At 33.5% G+C, this 25,659-nt stretch overlaps 1 protein-coding gene and 1 pseudogene across 35 annotated transcripts in view; one reads left to right on the plus strand and one right to left on the minus strand.

The window, feature by feature from the left end:
• Nucleotides 1-25,659, minus strand: part of SLMAP (sarcolemma associated protein) — a 121,764-nt gene that overhangs the window by 82,467 nt on the left and 13,638 nt on the right. Inside the window, exon 1 of one of the 35 annotated variants that reach the window (XM_064496400.1) lies at nucleotides 16,691-16,780. The exons of the other annotated variants lie outside the window; for them this stretch is intronic. The gene's annotated coding sequence lies outside the window, so the exon portion shown is untranslated. Of the gene's footprint in view, nucleotides 1-16,690; nucleotides 16,781-25,659 lie in introns of those variants that run through there. 35 annotated transcript variants of the gene reach the window in all.
• Nucleotides 8,887-9,603, plus strand: LOC135323345 (pyruvate dehydrogenase E1 component subunit alpha, somatic form, mitochondrial-like; annotated as a pseudogene).

Here is a 25,659-nt window from a genome sequence, read left to right on the forward strand (position 1 = left end):
GGCAGGAATTCAGCCATCTGCTACTACAAATAGAATGAAAAGGTGACTTTTCAAAGCCACTTAGAGCAAACGCAAAACTTAATAATAACAAATACTATCAGTAGAAATAATGTCAATATCCCCATAGGACATCAAATATATCACCAATTCCTACAAATTCTGATTCAGAATAATCTCTCAATTCCACATTGCTTCCCCCCCCCCCCCATTACTGTTCCTCTAACCCAGGCTTACAACCATTGCAAAGGTGATGGCTGTAATTCCAGTCTTCACCCTCCACACTGATGCTACATTTATTTCCTAAAATATAAACCCGATCACTTTGTTTCTCTTTATAAAATGGCTGTTCACCCTCCACTGCCTTCAAAATTAAGTCTAAGAACTGTGATAACTTTCAAATCTTTCAAAATGACCCCAATCACCCTAACATACCTGATTTTCCACTCTTCCTAAAAGCACCATCCTTTCTATCCCTGCTTAACTACTAGCAATTCCCTACACAAGCTCCAGGCCTGATGTCTGTTTATGCTGTTCATAAACCTGAAAAGCTCTTGCTTCCACCCACCCACACTCTTTACTTGCTAAGAGCCTATTTTTCTTTCTGAAGCCAGTTTAAACATCTTAACAAATAAGATTTCTTTCTCAGATAATATTTCTCAATAAATAAACACCTAAATCAGAGACTCAGGGCTTTATTCCAAGTTAAGCCCAAACCTCTATGTCCAAATCACACTTTGAATAGCACTATAATTCCATCTTTTCTAATCTATAACATTCATTCCCAGTTAGAAAGTTCCAACAGGCACAAGAAACAAATGATTTTTTTTTAAATGCAGTATGAATAAATGAAATAATTCATACTCTAGAATGGAAGCTATAAAGCTTTGACTTAACATAGTTTAGGCCAAACTGTATTACATCCAAATAACAATATGCTATATGGAATAGAACATACATTAAAGGTTTGAATTCCAGTTCCATCACCTTGTAACTTACTGTGTCACCTTGAATGTATTATTTAACCTCTCTGAGCATCCCTTTAGTTATAAAGGGTTATTTATAAATCCCTATTTATAAATTGAGGATAATATCAGAACGAACCTCAGAGTGTTGTAAAGGTTAAATGATGCTAAGCATGTAAGGTATTTAGCACAGTATTTGTATATAGTAACTGCTAAACAAATGGCAGCTATTATTGCTAAATTCATAGAATATGCATAAACATATAATCTGACTTCCTTCAGTCAGGGAACTGCTGCAAGACTTTCCTTTATGCCTTTTTCTTCATAACCTTTCTTAAATTAAGGTACTTAAAAAATAATTTGCCAATTAATTACTTAAACAGTAAACAGCTGATAGAGATATAAATAGATAAGTAACAGCTGAACTCTAACACATACAGGTGTTAAAAATAGCATGCCATTGCCCCATTACACGTGAATATTACCATAAATAACCACAACCTGTGCACAGAAGGAAAGCAGCTAAGCTCTGACTCACAGCATAGACTGAAAACCATTTTTGAAAATATGAAACACATATAACAATATGGATCAGGGGATTCCCTAATCAAAGTTATATCAAAACGGAATTACTACTCTCAGGTATATGTAAATACACTTAGAATATATTACATAGATTAGCAATCTACAGCTCACTCAACAGTGTGACCTAACTTCTGAGTATATTAAGCCAACTGATATTTAAAGATGTCACAGTTCCATTTCTAAACCAGAGCCCTACTATACCCCTGGCCCTGAGTGACAGAGTTAGAAATCCAGTCAAGTCATGGAATAATGCTCACGGAAGACTGTAACTCACTCCGTTCAAAACTCAAAATGTCCTTAGGACACCCTAGAAAGTACTAGGCAGAGGCAGAGGTTTTCCCATCACACCCTCCTATAATATTTGAACTTTCTGTTTTTTAAAAAAAGAGAAAGACAGACAAAAATGTATGAGAAGGGGCAAATAAGCATCTAACTCCAAAACTCACAATAGACCTAAAAGCTCAGGAAGATGGGCAATTATCAAAGTGGTCAATATCAGTTTGGCAAAGATTAAGAATAGTGATACCTGGCACTAGGAAAAAATGGGGAGAAAGAGCACTCTCATATACTGGGCATGAGAGTGTAAACTGCTATATTTTTGAAAAATAATTCAGCAGTCCTTATTGAAGTTTTAAATGTTCATATTCTTTGAGTGAGTAAGTCTACACCCAGGAATCTAACCTATAAAAACACTGAAATACACACATATATAATGGCAAATCCATAAGCATGTTCACTGAAGCAAAGTTAGTAGAAGTTAAAAACTGGTAACTACTAATGTCCAGCCATACTGTATTATCTGATTAAATATCAGACATCACAATCATCAAAAATAATGAAGTAGTGGTATGGGTACTGATATTAAAATATATCAAGATATACAACGATCCCTTTTTATAAAAAGAACGATATGCTAATACACCATTAGAAAACAAAAATCAGAAAGAACATATACAAACTGTTCACAGTGCTTATCTTCACAAAGAAGAAATCTTAAAGAGTTAAAGTTTAAAATTAAGAAAGATATAAAACTTTATTCAATAAACCTAACAAATCTTCAATTCCACATTATCGTCATTTAGTGGAAGAAAGTGGAAGATGAAAAGAAGAAACAAACAAACAAACAAACAAAAACCAGAGACAAATGTACACAATGAGAGAAAAACACTCCAAAACAGAATCTGCCAGAACAAAGAGAGGTAAACATCAAGAGAAATCAAAGAGAAAAGCAGTTCAATAAAATTGAAAGGGTTATTAATAAACTAGTCTTCACCTTGCCTATGTAGAAGAACAGACTTCAGAAGTAAAATCACTGATTTTTGAAATGTACTTAAAAGAGCGTTAACAACTCACTTTGCTCCTTGCTCTTTCAGACCACAGGACTCAGTTCTGAATAGAAGAGCTTCAGCAACCCACCAGCGTTCTTTATGGGAAGGAGGAGGGCGGGATTCAAATCAAGGGATCTGGTATAACTATGGTCTTTAGAATCTCTGCCCTAAAATAAAACAATGCTATAAAACTGGACAAGCATGACATTAACCTTTTATACAACACAACACACACACACATATACACAATGATAATTCCACAGCACAAGATTTTCTGCAGATGATGTAAAAATATGAAAAAAAGGAGTCAAGAAGAATACCAAAGATTTTGACCCCAGCAACTTAGAAGGTTGTACAGCTAACCCTTGAACAACGCTGGGTTGAAAGGCACCAACCCCTCCATGCAGTCGAAAATCTGAGTATAACGTTTAACTTACAGTTGGCCCTCTGGATACCCAGTTCCTTTGTATACGCAGTTACATACCCAGGGAGTCAAACAACCGCAGATCATGCAGTACTGTAGTATTCACTATGAAAAAAATCTGCACACAAATGGACCTGCACAGTTCAAACTTATACTATAGAAGGGTCAACCATAGTTCCCTCTACGGGAACGGGGAGGGCTGAAGGTAAGGAATTTTTTTTATTGAGTTTGGGGAGGTCTCAGGAGTTCAGCTTTGGACATACTAAATTTGAGGTGTATGTTAGATATCAGGTGGAAATGTCAAAAAGGCAGCTGGATATGGTCTAGGGTCCAGGAAAAAAGCCTAAGTTTGATATAAAAATTTGGCTGTCCTCAGCATACACAAAGAATTTAAAGTCAAGAGTCAGGATGACATCATCAAGAAAGCAAGTACAGATAGACAAGGGGATCAAGGACAGAGCCTTGGAGCAGTTCAAAGTTTAAAGGTCATGGAGATGAAGACCAAGCAAAGCAAATTTAAAAGATGGCCAGTGAAGTATGAGGAGAACCAAGGGAAGTGGTATGTTCTTAGAAGCCACTGTGAATGATGTTTTCCAAGAATGTGGGAGAGATCAACTTTGTCAAATGACGCTGAAAGATCAAGGAAGGTTAAGAACAAGAAATGACCAATGAAAATAGCAACCTGGAAGCCACTGATGACCTGCACAAGAAACCTGTGGATGGAGTGGAGGATGAAAGCCTGACCAGAGTTATTTGAGAGAAAATGGATGGAGACAAATGAGAAAGCACACATATAAACAGATCTTTCAAGGAATTTTGCTCTAAAGAGAAGCAAAGAAACAAGCAGTAACTAGAAGGAAAAGTGGGGTCAAGATAATTTTTATAATAAGAGAAAAAAAATCACATCGTTTCATATAATAACAAGAATAAGCCAGTAGAGAGAAAGGGCACTTGGTCCAATCCTGAGGATTTAGAAAAGGCTTCCTGAAAGAACTGCTCCACACTGAGTCATAAAGGCTGAGTAAAAGTGAGTCAGGATGAGAGGGGAGGGGACTGAAACAGCATGAGCAAATACAAGTGACAAACAACGGAGTGCGGGGAGGGGCACATGAAGCACAAGAAATCAGGCTGAAGATGTAAGCAGTCATCAAGCATTCTAAGACACATTATGCAGTACAACCTTTATCATACAGATGATAGGGGACCTGCCACACTATGGGGTTTAGGCAGGGAAATACTAAGATCAAACTGACATTTTAGTCAGGGAGGGAATGGCTTGAGGGGTACTAGACTGAAGGCAAGGAAACTAGTTATGAGACTATTGAAATACATAATAAGGCCCTAAACTGGACAGTGATAGAAGTAGTTGAAAGGGGCTTAGTGACAGATCCTATGTACTCAGTGTAGAAAGCAGCAGTTTCTAGTTTGAGCTACTGGCCAGATAAGGATGCTATTATCTATATTTGGAAATACTGAGGAGGGGGCAGTGAATGATTCATTTCAGTCTGGGATATATTGTTTTTGAAGTCTCTATAGGACATCCAAATGAATAAATGCAAGCAGGCAGGAGGTAGAAAACTCAGACCCTAGGGCTCAAGATATCTGAGAGGCATCAGAATTTGAGTGGTAATTAAAATTACTGTAATATATGAGATGATCCAAAAATAACATTTACAAGGAAAATAATGATTGAAATTTTAGAAGTACAAAAATTTTATGGAGAAATGTGTGGACAAAATGCTTGAAGGAATTTCAGACAGAACAGTCAGAAAGGTATTAAAAAAAAAATCAGGAAAAAAAATAACCAAGAGGACACGGAAATAGCCAAGGACTAATACCTGTAACCAGTATAAAAAGAGATGCTGTAGTGACCTGAATACATTTGCGGATTATCAGAGAAGATTAAGAAAACTCAAATCACCGGAAAAGAAAGTCTGGACTTTCCAATTCTTTTGTATTAATTTTTCAAAAATTTGTAGAACCTACAGGTTGTCTCTTCTTGAGGTCCCTAAGTAGTCAAGCCAATCTGAATGGAAAAGACTCAAGGAACTAAAGATACTTGTACCACTACCTATAGTAGATTACTTACAGTTTTAGTAGAAGAGTATTTATGGTTGCTCTATACAAAGAAAATTAGTAATGTATTCAATAAATGAAAAATTATTGTCAAGTATAATGAAATGAACAGGCAAATTTTTTTACTTTTTATCATTCCTGATTTCTTGATTGTTATATCATACTTCACCTACGGCTTTACATAAACTCAACTAACAATATAAAAATCTAACAGCCTTATCTAACAAGGAAAAGTATTTAAGTATGGATGATATAGAAACCTGTAATGCTAATACTTAGGGAAAAATATTACCAATACAATAAAAATTTGTCAGAAAAATATTACCAATACAATAAAAACAAGTGGAAAGAATTTTTGACATCAGAAGAAAAAAGATAACTTGAAAGATACAGGGAGAAATAAACAGAGCAAAGATCAATTTGTGTTTCTTGATTTTAGCTCTACTTTATCCACTTTATCACTTTTTGGCAGATAATTTGTCAAACTGAAAATTCACTTACTCTTGGCTGGCTGTACTGTACTGTACTAAGAGTGACTCATAAGTGTTTGGTCCCACCCATACAGAAGAACTCTGCAAAGAACTTAAAAAAAAAAAAAATCAGCCGGAAGCATATTTTCAGATGAGCACTCACGCAAAATCAGTAAAGCACAGAAAAGATGTAACAGAATTATTTACTCACAATGAGAAAGTTAAAAGCATTTTCTTGGGAGTGGGGTGGGGGCAACTCCCAAGGTGTGAGTCATAGGATTAAAGAACAACTGGATCCAGGATTTAGCCAAAGCTGGAAAAGCAGGATTCAGATCATATGCAGCTCTCTAGGCCAGAAAGAAAAAAAGCTGAGTTGGGTTAGTGCCTCCAGAGTTTGGGTGAGTCACAGAGACAGAGTAGAGAAAGCATGACCAGACTGGACTTCAGCACATGGGGAAAATCAGCAGCTGTTATCTTTTGGTTTATTTCCTTCCTTATTAATTTACTGTTAAAACATTTTAATATATATTTAAAGAAGCTAAAACGAAAGTTACCTCAGAATCTTAATACTCCAAAGATGTGGAAAGGCTTTGCCATGTTGCTTTGCACATGCATTTGTGTTGGACTAGACCAACACGCAAATCTAACATCACTATCACAACCTTTCTAGCACTAGATATTTTGATTTTGCTAATTTAATGTAATAACCAATTTATAAGATATTATTTCTGCGGTTACTAGCAAGTATGAATGTTTACTATATATTCATCCTGAACAAAATGACTGCATGGTTGACCCTATTTATCTACAATAATCTTGTTGACTTTATTGGAAAGGGCAGTCTGTATGTTATATATATTCATTCTTTGTCTTACTGAATGCAAATGATACACCATCTCCATTTTTCACAGAACAAAAGTTTTCAATGTTTATTTAGATATTCGTTCTTTGCTTTTTTTTTTTTTTGGCTTTCAGCTGCTTTTAGGCTCTAGTAGTTACTTATTTACCAATAAATCCTGCAGTGGTTTCCATTATTATACATACTGCATGTTTTAGAACTTTTCACTTCCCTGCTTCAATCATTCCAGTTTAACTCTTTTATATGATTTAATTGTGTTTTTTCTCAAGTATAGAGCTATCATTCATTCTTTAAAAAAAAAATCTTTTGTGGCTAAGTAATGATATAAAATGTAATGGGTTCCAAGCAACTCTATACCTAGGTATCTAGCCAACAGAAATAAAAGACACAAAGAACTGTATGCAAATGTTCCTAGCAGCATTGTTCATAACCAAAATTGGAAGCAATGCAAACCTCCATCAACATACTGAATAAATAAGATTTATCAGCAATAAAATGAATGAACTATTGATACATTCTACAAAATTGACGAACTTCAGAAACATAGTGCTAAGTGAAAGAAGCTAGACACAAATGTTTACATATTGTATGATTTTGTTATCTGAAATTTCTCGAATATGCAAATCTATAGAGACAGAAAGCAGATCAGGAGTTGCATAAGGCTGCCTATGGAACTGAGGACTGGATGCAAATGAACACAAAAGAACTTTCTGGGGTGATGAAATCTTTTACAACTGGATTATGGTGATGATTACAAAACTATAAATTTACTAAAAACCATTAACTTCAAGTAAATGCAGCTCATTTTTACAAAGGGTAAATTTTATGAAATTTAAATTATACTTTAATAAAGCTTTTTAAAACAGCCAATCAACAGAGGAAGGATGAATAGAATAAATACATACATATATATTAAATAACTTTGAAATATAAAAATTTAAGGGATTCAATTCATTACTGATAAAAGTAGCAGAAAGTATTTTAAATAATAAGTATTCAGTGCTTCCAAGAGTGACGTAAGAGAAACATTTTCACCAGCTGATCATGGAAGTATAGAAACCAGCACAACCTGTCTAGAAAGCAGTGTGGCAAAGTATACCAAGGGAGCTTTCAAAAATGCCCTCTTTGATTCACTTATGAGAATCCAGCCTAAAGACGTAATAAAAAATTTAACTAAAGATCTAGGTATAAAGATATTCAGCAAAGCCAAATCTATAATAGTTTTAAAAGATGGAAACTATGTAAATATTCAACAATGGAAGAACAGTTAAGAAAATTACAGCCCATCCATAAATACTACGCACTCTTAAAAAATGCCTGTGTGCCTATGGCCCAGTGTTAGAGCTTTACAGTATCGCTGCCACCACTAGAGTCTACACTCAGGAAGAAGATACCATTTTCTGCAGGTCTTGGCTAGCAGAAAGCTGGTGGCATCCTGTAACTTTGCAAATGATGATACATTTGAAATTAAGAAATATGACCTTCATGGGTAAGAAGAGAGCCCTCCTGTCACAACAGCGCTCGGTAGTGAAGAGAAACTCAAACACTACAGGGTGATACATACTGTTTGCCAATGTAATTAAACAGAAACTTATTCATGGTTTCTACCACTTTTGTAATGTCAAGAAGCTTGTGGGGGAATTATGGTTAGGATAAATACATACCTACTAGGTTCATGGCTTTAGTTTTACTTATAGACTTCCTGTCCCAGAAATTTGCAGTTTATAGGTCAAGGAGAAGGTTGTGCTAAGGGAAAAGTAGGATTAATAAACATGTACACGAAGAACTTCTATGGGGGCCAGGGCCTGTCAGAGCTTGGGTCCTTTTGGGAGCTGGTAGTGGTCTGGCCTTTAAGTACAGTCAATCCTCAGTATCCAAGGGGGATTGGTTTCAGGACACCCATGGATACCAAAATTCTCAGATGCTCAAGTCCCTTATATAAAACAGTATAATATCTGCATACAACCCTACACATATCCTCCCCGTATACTTTAAATGATCTCTAGATTACTCATAATACCTAATATGATGTAAATGTTATGTGAATAGTTGCTGGTGCATGGCAAATTCAAGTTTCGCTTTTAGGAACTTTCTGGAATTCTTTTCTTCAAATATTTTCAATCTGTGGGTTGGTTGAATCCATAGATGCATAACCCATGGATAGGGAGGGCCAATTGTATAATGGAAAAAACGAGGTCTGTTTGATTTTATATTTGAAGCTTACAATACGGCAACTTTGTGGAAAGCACTGTTTATTCTCGTCTGTAAGAACAACCACTATGGGATGGGAGCATCTGTTGAGAGAGCAACAGCCAGCACTGATTACTAAAAGAAAGTCAATTTTACTCCTGGGCTAATGTCAGATGGAATGGATGTTTTATGTGTCCAGGAGGCAACAAAGAGTGCAGATCTGTACAGGGGATCATATGAGCGGCAGACTCACCATTATGAAGGACACAGTACGAGTGATCTTGGAGTCAGTTACTGTACACAAGAAGAAACTCAAGTAAGAAGAGTGACACTATTAAGCTTCTCCAAGATAGAACAGCACGCAGCAATCAATACTGCTAGTGTTAAAGAACTGAAAGAAACTGATGTTGAAGTGAGAAAAGAAATTGAGAGTACAGTCTAGTTTGCTACAGTTGATCCCAAACCACCTTTAGAAGAGTTAGGCCACCATCTCTACTGTAATGAGCCACCACATTCTGAAATTCATGGATCAAGTAAATTTAAAGGTAGACTGTAAATCTATTACTATGCCTTCAACAGAACATTTATGGTCAACTTTAAGAAACTCTGTTCTCAACTTTAAAAGGAATAAAGCTCATAAAACAAACAGTTTGTAAACGTGTTTATGCTATGCTATTAAATTAAGTTTAAAAAGATGGGGGAAAAAACATAATGGGTTCCATAGGTCCAGTGGTACAGTAAAAAGTACATCTTCTTCCCAATGTCCCACAGTTTCCCAACGTCCTTCCACAGAAGCAAACATGTTACCAGTCTCTTCTATAATAAAAAGTGGAATTTTTAAAAACTGAAACAAACCAACAAACACAAAAGACAGCTCAAAATTTAAAGTTTAAAGGAAAAGCTCATAAATTCTTACATTCAGAAAGAAAAGTATGGAGGGAGAAACAGAAACACCTTGTAATTAATATGAACCAAGTAGCAGAAGATACAAAAATTATAGGTGGAGAATTTGGAGGCATTGAGTTAAATCTATGGGAAGACAGAGTAAGATACTCGACATGCAGGATAGGAACTCTCCCACATCTATACTTACAGAAGCAAAACTCATCCTAAATTAAAACCCAATCCCTAAAGCAAGCAAAGATCTCTCCTTCTTCTGTCAGTGGGTCACAAAGCTATCTCAGACTGATTTTACCCATCAAGCCAAAAGATGCACACTCTCTTGTTATGAGGGTTAGCTAGGTATGTTTAATAAGTTATTGCAACTAGAGCAAAATACCTAATATTTGTTATAAGTAACTGTGTCATTTAACTGTAGGAGTCAAATTCCTGTCTTTTGCTTCCTGGCAATGTTACTCTACTAATTTATCCTATAACAGAAAAAATGACCCCCATAGTGGGCTGCCTACTGCAGTTACTGTACGCAGAAAAGGAGAGAGCTTCTGAAAATCTAAGAATAAATGTATTAAAATACAAATTTCATCTTCATTTTGACTGCCATTATAAATTGAGGTATCACAGAGTTACTTGCTCACAGGCAAAAATTTCCAAAGCAACAGAATAGCTGAGTCACTATTCACTGAAGACTTAATTAAGTATCTCACATAGTCAGTGAAGGAAAATGATTTAATATTATAAAAGTCATCTATTTTTGTAGTCTTTGTTCTGGATTCCAAAAATAAATTTCAGTATGGTTGCTAACTCTAAAAGTGATTTTCACAAACTTAGATTTATCTCTTAAAACATTTGGATACATTATTTTTCTGGGATTAAATTGAACAACATCTATGTTTCAATCAAGTTACACTAGAGGTAATGCTCTGCCAACTTGTAGCTGAGTTTACAGTATAATGTTAGCTTCTCTTAGAATAGGTTAGCGAACTGAGCTATACCATTCCCTTGGGGTTTATGCCATTTCCTAAGTTTAAAATTGAAACATCAGTTGAAGGAAAAACAGGTACAACCTAACAGCCTATGCAACTTAATTACAGATACATTAAGCTGCACATATTAGCTTCAGAACAAAGAGAAAGAATCAAATATGAGATTTTTTAACTGCTGAAAAGATCTATAAAATACCCTCATAGATGAGATAACTCAGGACACCAAATAAGCTGCCTACACAAGAACATGAAACAAGTAAGTCAAGCTGGGAGTAGGGGCCTGGGACTCCAAAAAATAGAATATACCCTCCACAATCTTGAAAATACCTAAATAGAAAAAAGGCTAAACTTTCAAATGACAGACAAATTTAAGAATCACTCACTTGACTAAAATTATTATTGGCAATAAATAACCACATTAGAAAAGAGCTATGTATCAGTAAAAATAGTCAACATTTATTGAATTCTTATTGTGTGCCAGACTGTATATTAAGTTCTTTACGTATATTTAATTCATTTAATTCTCACAACGCCCCTGTGAGGTATTATTAGTATCCTCGCTTTACAAACAAGAAAACTGAGGCACAGAGAGGTAAAATTACTTGCAGTCACCAAACAAAGAAGAACTAGGCTGTGAACCCAGGCAATAATCTCCCTAGCTGTAGTCCCTGAATCCCCACTTCTGGCCTCCCAGCTCTTAACCACTCTACTGTACTGCCTTAAACTTTAATAAACTCCTCATTTTGCAGATAAGGAATTTTATATCTCCCTCTGTGTCCCTGAGGAAGAAATAAAATTCATTCAAACTTCAAAATCATTTAATAACAGTACTAGTACTAGGACGCAGGTTTCCTATTCACATTATGTTTTCCTGTTTCCGATTGGGCTTTTCCCATTTTCCTCATTTTCCTATTTCACATTGGACTCTTGCCCCCCTCTGGCCTTTTTCAAAAATAATTTGTTTTTCTAAGTATGCTTATCCTTGAAGTCAGGAAAGTACAATAAAGTATAGAAGAAAATTAAAATTACTCCTTCCAGTTTCCAAGGATAACCTAACCACTGCCAGCAGTTTAACATATTTCTTCACACGCATTGCAAAACCAACACTCCCCTTCTCTCTCCCATATTTTTAAAGACGTTTAGAGACCTATTTTATATACAGTTGTATATTTATTTGACTTTTTCAGTTATATTATTATTTTCCCAAGGCATTAAATATTTTTTGAATATGACTAAATGGCTATGTGACATTTCATAAATTTCATTAATTTATTTAACCATAGGTCCACCAACTATATATGGAAGATTTCCTGCAATTAATCTCTGTGGTGAAACTGTTATACACATATCTTTATGCAACATATCTGATAATGTTCTTAGATTAAGTCCCTAGAAATGACATTACTGAGTTAAAGGGTATGATAATATCTGATACATATGTGGTGCTCACTGTTGCCAAACTATTTTAAGTGCTTCACAGATATTAGCTCGTTTAATCCTTGTGACAACTCTATGCAAGAGGAAATGAATGCCCAGAGAGAACGAGTGACTGGTCCAAGATCATGCAGTGAGAAAGTGGCACAGCCAGGATTCACACACAGGATCCATGCCTCTTAATCATTATGCTGGACTGTTTTAATTCCATACTTCTTCAACCACATGATGCCAAGTCTCCTATAAGTTTACTACAAATGTGCAAAAATCATGTAAGGAATCTATGTTTCAGTAAACATTTCTGGAGATTCTAAAGTTTGAAACACACTATCCTGATCTAAAAATTTTTAAATAACACAACATTTAATAAATTATTTTCATAAAATCATTGATGGTTACATTGGTTGATGTTTTAAATACAGATGGGAGGGTCAAATAACAGAACACTCAAAAACGGTTAAAATAAAAGAATATGAAAACGAGTATATGTCTGTTCCTATATGAGTGAAGCATTGTGCTGTACACCAGAAACTGACACAACATTGTTAACTGACTATACGTCAATAAAAATATATTAAAATAATTTTTTAAATGGTTAAAATAAATCATGACATGGGATTAGGCAATGGCTTCTTAGATATGATACTAAAAGCACAAGCAACATAAATTAAAAATTTTAGAATCATTAAAAATTACTTTTTAAATAAAGGATAAGTTGAGCTTCAAAATTTTTGAACTTTCATGCTATGAAAGACACCATAACAACAAATATGGTATGATTCCACTTACATGAAGCACCTAGAATGGGCAAGTTCATAGAGCTACAAAGTAGAAGTAGCAGTTACCAGAGGCTGGGGAAGAAGAGGGGAGTAACCATTTAATGGGTACAGAGTTTCTATCTGGGATGACGGAAAAATTCTGGAAATGGATGAAGGTGATGGTTGCACAACACCATAGATGTACTTAATATCACCAACTTGTATACTTAAAATGGTAAAAATAGTAAATTTTATGTTATATATATTTTACAACAATTTTTTAAAGGCAATATTAAGACAGTCTACAAAATGGGGGAAAATATTTGCAAACATTCATCTGATAAAGGAATTATATCCAGAGTATACAACTCAAGAAGAAAAAGATAAATAATTTTGTAAACAGGAAAAAGATATGAACAGATGTTTCTCCAGAAAAATACACAAATGGCCAATAAATACATGAAAAGATGCTCAATATTATTAGTTATTGGGGAAATACAAATCAAGAACAGTGTGAGATACTTCATACTCACTAAATGGCTACAATAAAAAAGACAGATAATAACAAGCATTGACCAGGAAATAGAGACACTGAATCTTCATATATTGCTGGCGGGAATGTAAAATAGTACAGCTACTTTGGAAAACAGTTTGGCAGTTCCTCAAAATATTAAATATGGAGTTACCAAACAACCCAGCAATTCTACTCCTAGGGATACAACCAAGAGAACTGAAAACATATGTCTACACAAAAACTTGTACATATATGTTCGTAGTGGCATTTTTTCATAATAGCCAAAAAGTAGAAACAACCCAAATGTCCATCAACTGATTAATGGATAAATGGAATGTGGTATATATCTCTACAAAGGAACATTACTTGGCAATAAAAGGCACCAATACATGCTACAACATGGATGAATCTTAAAAACTTATGCTGAATGAAAGAAGCCAGGCACAAAAGGCCACATATTATTATGATTCTATTTACATGAAATTTCCAGATAGGCAAATCTATAGAGACAGAGAACAGATTAGTGATCACCAGGAGCTGGGAGAAGAGGAAATGAGGAGTGACTGCTAAAGGGTATAGAATTTCTTTTGGGGGGCAATGAAAATGTTCCAAAATTAAACAGTGGTAATGACTGCACAATTTTGTAAATATACTAAAAATAACTATACACTTCAAAAAACTAAAAATAAACTAAAAATATAAGAAATTAATGATAAGGATATAAGTTTTGAAATAAAGAACTTAGAAGTGGTAATTTCAGACTGTTAAGTAAGCAAATTTTTAGAGAGAATGGGGGATCTAAAGGATAAAGTCTTATTGGAAACCATAAGCTATGCAAACAAAGGTAGAAATGTCAAAACTGTCAAAAAAAAATAAAGAATTAGGAAAGTATAGTGTCACGCAAACAAAAGTCTGAAACGTTCTATTAAAAATTCATACTGAGGAAGATGGAAAAGTAAGTTTCAGAGTAGAGAGAAAACAAAAATTACCACCAAAACAAAATCATACAAGGACTCATCTAAAGAGATTCTCTGATGACTTTAAAAGGTAATCGAAGTGAAGGTTTACCTGTTAGTCAATAAAAAACAAGAAAAAAAATACATGATCTAAATTTATAACATTAGAGGAGATATGAACAGATTTCACCAAATGTAGAGCACTAGTCATTGAGGACAAAACTGAAATTTAACCAGGATATTTCAGATACATATTGATAGTATTTCTTTTACATAGCAAATTTATAGGTTAAGATAAACTGAACTATGTTGGATTGCATGTCAATAAATCAGAAGCACTTCCATTTGTCCTAAATAGGCTGAGGTGATGATGAAAGATAGATTATGGCACACTGCACGCTAGAATGTCAGCTCCATGGGGGCAGGGACTTTATTTTGTTTAACTTGAACAGTGCTTATTAGCACATAGGAAGTGCTCAATAATACTGGCTAAATGAATCCAATACAATTTTGCAGTCTATAGAATATTGTGTGTAAGTTTTATGAGTTCATATCTAGATGAGAGAATTCCACACATCTAGAAATGGAATTTTAATGAAGAGCCAGAGATAACTGAGCTCTAAAATTAGAGTTTCAGGGAAGAAAAGAATTTCCCTTAAAATAAAGCAGACAAGAAGCTTAGGTAACTTACCTGGGTTATTAAATGCTTAAACATAATCATAAATATCCTTTATTTTTTACATTGCCAGTAAAATGAAAAATATGAGTCCATATACTTCTAAAGAGTTAACTATTTAAATGGTAAAAATAACTATATACACTTAGAATCCAACATGGTCAAGTTACAGGGACGCACAACACAGAAGATAAAATCCCCTAAAGACAAAGATTTAAGTAAAATGCAACAGACAAAACCAATATAAAAGAGACTTAAGGAGAAAATATAAAACCTAATTGTTAAAACCTATTCAAAACTAACTAAACTTAGGACAATGAACACAGAAGACAAAATCCCTGAGCTTTAAGGAGTTCAATTCAGGATAACAGAAAAGAAAAAACTACTATACAGTGATAAAGATCGTAACAATAAGGACAGCTTCTAACAATGCCTTATCCAGCTACCTTACTTACAAATTTACATGGAGAATCAAAAAAATACACATCTTCAGATGGAAATAAAAAATATCAGCAATTCCATATCATATTATTCCACCCAAATATCATATTATTTTACTCATATGTGGAACACAAAAAACAAACAAAATAAATGAACAAACCAAACCAAACAAACACAAACACATAGATACACAGAACACAGTAATTGTTATCAGAGGGGAAGGAGAGGGAGGGCAGAATGGGTAATGGGGGTCAATTATATGGTAACAGATAGAAACTAAATTTTTGGTGGTTAGCACACTGTAGTGTATACAGAAATAAAAATATAATGTTATACACATGAAATACACAATGTTAAAAACTAAATCACCTCAATTAAAAAAAAAAAGACATCTTATTTTAAAGCATACATGTATGAAATGTTTCTATATCTGTCACATAAATAGTAAAATCAATACCAACAAAACAAAAGGTGTTTTATATAAAAATGTCACTAAGAAGGTTGCATTTAAATATTTTATCAACACAATTATTACAGAATGTTATTCTTTAAATCAAAGTACTCTATTGTTAGAATAATGACAAATGTCACTAGTTAATCATTTCACCTCACATTTCTTTTTAAAAGATACTTGCAGGCAATAGACATTCAATTAAAGCTGTAGTTCAAGTGTAAACAATTCCTTTTGAACACACTGAAGAGATAGCCCACTAACACATCCTGTTATACCTCTCACATTACTGTTCTCATCTCTCAATACTGTTTTAGACTTACCTCTAAGAACTTTATTTGAATCTAAAATATCAAGCAAATTTTGAGATGAAATGTTGCTTTGCTTTCCATTAGTAAACATGTATGTCTTTACATGGTTCAGTTTCAACCCTAAAATCTAGTAAAGAACATAAATTGGTTCAAGGATGAGAGATTTCTATTACTCATTAAAACATAATTTTTGAATATTTAACCTGAACAAACTTAATGCTATGCCAAAAAACAAAACAAAACAAAACAAAACTTAAGCAATTTTTGGCATTTTCTGTTGATACAGGAGTTCATTTGATAGTTTTTTGAAAATTATACTGAAAATACTGAAATGAACTTTTAAATAGTCATGAATTAGAAAATTAACCATACCTTCACTTTTTTTCGTTCTCAAATTGTTTTTTAAGACCCTAAGATATTTACACTCTGTTTCAGGCATACTATCTTAGCCGAGCCGGATTTACACTAAGGAAGTGACAGTGCAAATTCTGGGTTTTGACATACATGCTTTACAATAGAAAACATTGTGCAAGTCAAAAACTACTAAGGTTCAGAACTGCAACACATGCTAAATAAAATGGTACATTTTTTTATAAAGTAAGACTGCTGCTTATATACTTATACTGGGCCAAACACCTAAAAAAATCATTCCTTCAAAATCTCCTTCTTCCCCTCCCCCTTGCTCAAAGTAAGTTTTTCCATCCTAGAACTCATAAAGTGTATTTAAAATATATATTTCAGTATATCTTTATTATCTTGTTATTCATGGATATAACTCTCTGAAACTGAAAATATTTTATTTGACCTCTTTGCTCCAAAGTAACTTACTATGTTTTTCCTTTAAATTTAGAGTGAGTTTTAAGTATTTCTCCTATATTTAAAATTAACTAGTTTCTAACCATTTCGTTTATAAAACAGTTCCACATACATAACTTCATTTTACATAATATAAATTCAGAGACTTATTAGTCATACATGTTTAAATAATAATTGCTTGGTATCTTCATTTTTACTCAATGTTGAAAGTACATTTTAATAAATAGTCAAATATTCAGCACCTACCAGAAAAACAAGAATACTAAACTATTATAAAATTATATAAATAGAAAATGTTATCAAAGTAATATAAAAAGTAACAGAATTTGATCATTCACAAAACTTATCTCTAAAACAAAAATATTCAAATTTTACCATGGTATTTCACTTTTTTTTTTTTAAACCTTAGTCTATAAATTCCTATAACCATTCTTTAAAAGGTATATGTTTGTCAGGATGGCTACTAAAACATTTAACCTTCTGCTCAGTATTATAAAATTTATACAAAACATTTAATTTTGGCTAAATGTTAAATAACTCTCAATCATCCCCATTTTAAAGCAGTCCTGAGAGAGTCTCTCATTCAGGTTCTTTGGACATAGTAAGAGCTAGATATGTATTCATACATCCAGCTATACACACACAAACACATTTACACACATATATACACAAACTCTGCATAAAAGTACTTTTTTTCTACCAACAGGAATACAAAGATAAATTTCTAGCTTTTTTTTTTAATTTCTAGCTTTAAAAACTCAGAACATCAAAAAAGTAGTATAGAATATCATCTATGGCTATTAAGTAATTTCTTATTTGGGTGGAATTACAAAGTTTTACCATTTCTATATATTTTTGACATGTCACATTTGTACAAATTATATTGCACTCAATAAAATTTCAACTTAGATTTAAGTCTATCAAAAAATTAATATAGATAGGGAGTGCTTGACCTATATGGCTTTTCTCATTTCACATTTTCCCCTAAAGCATGTAAGAAACCACCAGTCTCCCTGGAAGTAGCAAAAATCAAAACTGGACGGAAAAAATTATCACCATTTAAATATACACACACATATCTTTCATATGGAAATGCCCTTAATTAGCCTGTGCACCCACTCAGCCAAGCACTTTCAGAGCTGTTTTTAAATTGCCAGTGAGCTTCCATACCCACCACTCTGAACAGCCCTCAAATCACTGATGAGACGCGTACCCACCAAATTCACGGACTACCTTCATCTCTTATAAGGTGACATTGGAGTATCTTCTCAAAAATTCTCCCCTGCCTTGTATTTCACAAATCTAATCTTCCCTGGTCCTCCTACCTCTCTGGTTGTTCTTCCAACTGTTTTCTTTTTCCCTGACAGCAGTTCAAATGTTGATCATCTCCAGGGTTCTTTCCTAGCTTCTACTTTTCTAGAGATGTACAAATTTCCCTAGGAGTATTTCCTACAGCCTTCACTGCATTGGTTGATGACTCCCAAGTCTGTCTCACTCAACTCAGATAACTTGGTTGCACTCCAGGAATTTATCTCTAACTGTCCTTTCTACTATATCATTCTACTGGGTCTCCTTGCCTCTAAGCACAATTCCAGGGTCTTCCACATTATCATCAAGACTGCTGCTCTAAAAACAAAGATCTAACCATGTGATACTATTACTTAAAATTTTTTTGGAACTCCTCACCACTTGCCCTAAAGGAAAAAGCAGCTGACACTAAAATCCTTCATAATTTAGTCCTAAACTACCTTTTCTGCCTGATACTCTGTTCCTCCCCTAATGATATCACACACAATCACACAAAATAATTCCTATCAGTACTAATAAATCTATCACCCATGCTATTTATTAGTGCTGCCTAAAATGTACTTCCCCCTCATTTCCATGCTAAAACCTGCATGGAAATGAGGGGGAAGTACATTTTAGTCAGCATTAATAAATAGCAGCTAAAACCTGCTCTTCTTTTAAGACTTGTTACAGATGTCACCTCCAGAGAAGCCTTTCTATTCCCTTCTTCATTGCCTTCTTAATTGGTCATTCCATCCTCAACATTTCTACTGCAGTTCACTTGAATAGGACCTCTCTTAGCAATTATTTCATTGTATTGTAATTATCTGTAGACGTGTTCACTTATGCAGAATCTCTAAAAGCAAGGGTCATATCCTTTCATTCCTGTATCTCTTGGGGCTAGCAAACATGCCACATAGGAGATGCTTAATAAAGAGATGCCCAATAAGCAAATGCTATGTAATTTATGTCACTCTCTATTTTAGATACTCTAATGTTTTACAGGTGGCCAACAGACACATGAAAAGATGCTCAGTATCACTAATCATAAGAGAAATGCAAACCAAAACCACAATGAGACATCAGTTCACACCTGTCAAAATGGCTATCTTCAAAAAGTCCACAAATAATGAATGTTGGCATAGATGTTGAGAAAACGGAACCCTTGTACACTGCTGGTGGGAATGTAAATGGGTGCATTCACCATGTAAAACAGTATGGAGGTTCCTCAAAAAATTAAAAATAGAACTACCATATGATCCAGCAATTCCACTCCAAGGTATATAGCCAAAGAAAATGAAAACACGAATTCAAAAAGATACATGTATTCCAATGTTCATAACAGCATTATTTACAACAATCAAGATATGGAAAAAACTTAAGTGTCCATCAACAGATGAATGGATAAAGATGTGGTATATATACACAACGTAATACCACTCAGCCATAAAAAAAAGGAATGAAATGTTGCCATTTCCAACAACATGGACAGACCTAAAGGGTATTTCACTTAGTGAAATAAGTTAGAGAGAGAAACACAAATACTGTATGTTATCACTTATATGTGGAATCTAAAAATAAAACGAATGAATATAACAAACATAAACAGACTCACAGATACAGAGAACTAGTTGTTACCAACAAGGAAAGGGAAGGTGGGAGAAAGTGGAGTAGGGGTTTAAGAGGTACAAGCTACTATGTATAAAATAAATAAGCTACAAGGATATGCTGTACAGCACAGGGAATGGAGCCAATATCTTCTGATAACTTTAAATGGAGTATAAACTATAAAAATTTTGAATCACTATGTCTTACACCTGAAACTAATACTGTAAATCGACTATATTTCAGTAATAAATACATACATACATACTTTAATGTTTGACCCTATGAACTAATCTATCCCAATGTTTTATTTAAAAATGTGATTTGATATAGATTCAGACCATGACAAGGCAAATGAATAGGCAAGATAAAGTAGTTTGAATAGATGTTTGGGGAAAAAAATCACTTATGACTAAGCCCCATTACTCAATGTCAGAGTTAATCACAAAAGATACTAAATATTGGGGGGAGGAGGGGAAGACACTAACTAGTGTATTAATGGTATAGTGTTCTATCTCTCATAAAAAGAACAATACTTCAAATAATAATTTCTTTTTGCCTTAATTTTTTCTTCTCTGAGAGATATAAACCATTTATCTTATGGATATTAGAATACTCATAAGGGACTGTAAAACTTTATTTTTGCTAAAAATGTACTCTTCTTTGACCATTTCCAAGGCTACATAATTTTCACTTTGAGTTGGGAAGCAAGCTGAGTGTAGTAGATTGTATGACTATACTCAGTTATTCCACTGATTTTTTTCCTAAATGAATATTAATTATACTTCCCTACCCAATTGTGTCATGCTTGACCAAGTGACCTGCTTCGGCCAATGAAATGTGAGTGGAAGTGATATGTACTATTTCTGAGCAGAAACTTTAACTGCAATTCCATGGCTCTGCATAGCTCTTCTACTACCAGAACATGCATGTCCCAGATAGGAGCTGCTCCTTCAACCTAAATCCCAGAAAGGAGAACAACTGTGGATGGAGCTCCCATCTACCTAAACATTTAACATAAGAAAGAAATATATCTTTGTTGTTACAAGACACTAAAGGCTTGGGGTTATCACCACAGTATAAGCAGCATAAGCTAATCAACATACTGAATTAGTTACTTCTCCTCTATAATATCATAATACCCAGGCATGTCACTAAAGGTTTTTTATTGTCTTATTCAAATAGACGTATGACTTTAAGAAGATAGATACTTATTTTTTCATCTCTAGCACACAGCAGTCGAAGACTGATAAATGTTTGCTGAGAGAACAATAAAGGTACCCATCATGTATTTTCCAATAAATGAAGCTACACAGTTACTAAAATTTTTGAAAATGTAATATAGAAACAAATTATACTGTTAAATTTTTTAAAAGTTGAAGAAATCAAAATAACATACTGTAAAGAAAAGCTAAAGTGATCCTATGGCCATTTGTATACCTGATCTTAGGTAAAATATCTTAACATTTTTCTAAAAGGTTTCACAATATATTTATCAAAGATTCCAATAATATCACTTTACTTGCCACATATTAACTTGATAACCAGAAAGGAAAGAGAAGTGTGGGGGCAGATGTCCAAGTCAACGCACTGAAAATTCACATGCTTCCTCAAAGGTTCATATTTACACATGTTTAGTGATTTTGTTTCTAAACAGTTTCTATAGGAATGGCTGACACAGAAAACACAAATAACCCAGGAGAACCAACACATAAAAATGCACAATTCAGTAATTTTTAAACTGCTACTCTAACATCACTTAGCACTGGGATAAAAAACTTATAACCTCTAATGCCTCTAAATATTAGTAAATACAACTAAGTCACTAAGAAAAGGTTATGTCCTTTATGCCATTCAAGATAACAAGGGAATGTTTAATCACTTTAGAAAAATTTCCATCCAAAAATTTTCAACTCATCAGAAAATCTCATTTTCTAAAACGACTCATTCCCTTGGGGTGTCAGGAAACTATGGCATAAATACAACTGGTGTAATCCCAAATCTATACAGATTAAGAGATGTACTTCAAAACCTCTGAAATCAAGTAAATGCTTATGATTGCTAAATCTTGCCAGCATGTTATTCCACGCTGGAATACCTGCACTAAAAACCACACAGGTGACAGGAACAGAAATTTTAACATTAAGTTAATACTACCAACAGTCTCAGTCTTTCAGATTTTCCTAAACAGTGATACTATTTTTATTCCAAAGCACCTAAAACTATAACAGCACTTCAAAATGAGTTACATACTCACTTTACAAGTACACTTCACTATAATATCTGTATGGGTAGTTTACAAACATCACTAGCCCAAAAAAATCACACAGGATATTCTGCATGTGTGGGTTTTTCTGTATTTTTAAATTTTTTAATTTAATGGTTTTTTTCCAGCTTTTTTTTTTAATTGAAGTATAGTTGCCTTACAATGTTGTGTTAGTTTCTGGTATACAGCATAGTAATTCAGTTACTTATACATATATATTCTTTTTCATTATAGGTTATTACAAGCTATTGAAATATAGTTCTCTGTGCTGTACAGTAGGACCTTGTTTATCTGTTTTGTATATATTAGTGTGTATTTGCTAGTCACAAACTCCTAATTTATCCCTCCCCCATGCTTTCCCCTTTGGTAATCGTAAGTTTGTTTTGTATGTCTGTGAGTCTGTTTCTGTTTTGTAATAAGTTCATTTGTGTCACTTTTTTAGATTCTACATATAAAAGATATTATATGATATTTGTCTTTCTCTGTCTTGACTTTATTCACTTAATATAATCTCTAGATCCATCGATGTTGTTGCAAATGGCATTATTTCATTCCTTTTTATAGCTGAGTAGTATTACACACACACACACACACACACACACACACATATACATACCACAACTTCTTTATCCAATCATCTGTCGATGTTTTGGTTACTGTAAATAGTGCTGCTATGAACACTTCAGGGTGAGTGTATCTTTTAAAATTAAGAGTTTTCTCCAAATACATATGCCCAGGAATGGGATTGCTGGATCATATGGGTATTGTTTTTTCTTTTAAGTAGGGTTTTTGTTTTTTTGGTTTTTTTTAGCTAATATCAGGAATCTAAATAGGAAAATAAATGCCTAGGACAAAAACTGTCACCTTAGTCCACTTACTACAGAGATGTACGGCTATGTTAATGTATTTTCACTTCTCAGTATTCCCTCAAATTAGTATAGTCATGCTGCCAACACCATCTTCATAGATATTAACAATGTACAGATTTTTAAAATATGAATAATTTATAAGTATTAAATCATAAACTCTGGGGGATTGAGACTAGGCATCAATGTGTTGTTTTAAAGGCTCCAGATGACTCTAATATGCAGCTGAGGTTGCATATTATATTTCTTTCACTATCTCTACAAAAGAATAACAACTCTTTATTTCAATTTAATTTTGGACCAGTTTTTAAGCAAGCGGCTTTAAAAACTTCCTTAAAATAGTACAGATTTATGTTATTAATCTCCATTTCAATTTCTGGAGATTTTCATTTGAAGAGTATTTTTTTTATCATGCATATAAAATGTGTCTTAAAAGAACAAATTTTAAAAAGAAAAAAAGGAACACTCTGGCCACCTAAAATAAAAAATAGGAAAAGATAGTGTTTAAGTTAAGCAACCTTAGAAAGTCATAGTACCAAAGCAGTTTTTAACTTATACAACTGTTTAAACATAATATATTATTTTTAAAAGCCTCCTTATTAACAGGAAAGTTCTAGTATATGTATACAATATCTAAAAGACGCAGAAGGTAATCAAAAAAGAACTGAAATAACACTGGAAAAGGAGAGACTCTGGAAAGACTAAAATTTAACTGAAAAAGTCCTCTTTGAACATAAGCCCTTATTAATCAACTGTATAGTATTCTCAAATTTTCTCTATTTCAAGATATTATAAAACCAAATCTCCTTGAAATGAACATCCTATAGCCAACAAATAAATCAATGTGTCTCAAAATACAAGGACATAAATCTGAATCTACCTAAAAGAGCCAACCTAAACATACTTTCTTTTTAAATTAATAAATTGCTGTTGATTTATTTAGAGTAGGTAGTGTAGTTGCATGGTTCCAAGAGAACTAAAAAGGTACATACACTGAAAAGTCTCCCTGCCTCCTTATCTCCTTATTCCAGTCCCCACTCACAGGTAATCATAGTTACTAATTCCCGATGTATCCTTCCAGATCTCTTTATGCATAAACAAATAAATGACAAATACAGATTCTTACTTTCCCTCCTTTGTACAACAGGTAGATTATTATATACATTGTCCTGTGCCTTGTTTGTTATGTTGTTTTGTTATGCATTTTGTTTGACAATACATAGATTGGAGAATTTTCCCTATCAGTATATAGACAGCTTCCTCATTCTTTATCTAAGACTTTACATTGAAGCAGAATCTCAAAAAGTCAGCCCCTTTTCTTTATAACTCATCTTATAATCCCCTTGTGATCATCTTAAGAAAAATATACATTATGTAGCTGCAATAAGAAATCTTCAGAATTTTAAAAATCTTGACATTTTTATTATAAAGAAGTTATTAAAGTATGGAATACCAACAAAGAAGTGAACAAATCAGAAGTGTACAGCTTGATAATTCACCACTAAGCCAACATATTCTTTTAACTATCACCCACGTCAGGATAAAAAACATTAATAACACATCATCTGTATTTTTTTAATATTTCATCATTTATTAGTATCTAGAAACATGCTAGAGAAAATTAAGTGTTGACTTCCTAACCTTTCATTTGGGGTACAGTTTAGGGGTGTGTTTCTTATATCGCATTTCACATGGCTTGACATTTTAATTTTTTTTATTTTAATTGAATAGCTAATACATATAAAAATAAACATAAACATATGAATAAGAACTAAAGAATAATAAGAGAAATATCCATGTACATAACTACCTTGAGAATCCCCTCTCTGCCCCTCCCATGGGACAAGCAATATGCTTAAGGGTTAAGAGTGCAGGCTCTGGAGCCAGATTGCCTGGGTTTGATTACAAGGTTTACTACTTATTAGCAATGTGATTTGGGGAAGTTAAGGTTTTACGCACTCTTATTTATAAGTTACTTTATTTACAAATGAGAAGAATAATAGTGCCTGCTTCACAACAGGTACTCATTTAATTATGAGAATTAAATAAGTATATATTTGTAAAGTATCTGAAACACTTTCCAGCATATATTATGTAAAATTTAGCTATTTTTGTATTTACTCGCTGCCTCCCTCACAAGGAAATACATTTACTATTCTACTACTATATATGTAGCAAAATAGATGTATGAATGAGTACTGTGATTTTTAAATTTTATACTAACTAGCATCATAATTTCAGTATTGTTCTGCAACTTGCTTTTTTCATTCAAAATTTCTCAGATTCATCTACACTGATATACACAGCTGTTGTTCATTCCTGTACAGTATTCCATGGTGTAAATTTTAAAGATTTCTGTCAATGGACATCTGGATTATTTCCAGTTTTTGCTATTATGGAAAAATGCTACTACGAACATGCGTGAACAAGTCTCCTGATACAGATTTATAAAAAAAGTTTTTCTAGAGTACATATCCAGGTGAAGAGCTGCTGGGTCACCA

This window comes from Camelus dromedarius, chromosome 17 (assembly GCF_036321535.1).
Source record: "Camelus dromedarius isolate mCamDro1 chromosome 17, mCamDro1.pat, whole genome shotgun sequence".
Lineage (NCBI taxonomy): Eukaryota > Metazoa > Chordata > Mammalia > Artiodactyla > Camelidae > Camelus > Camelus dromedarius.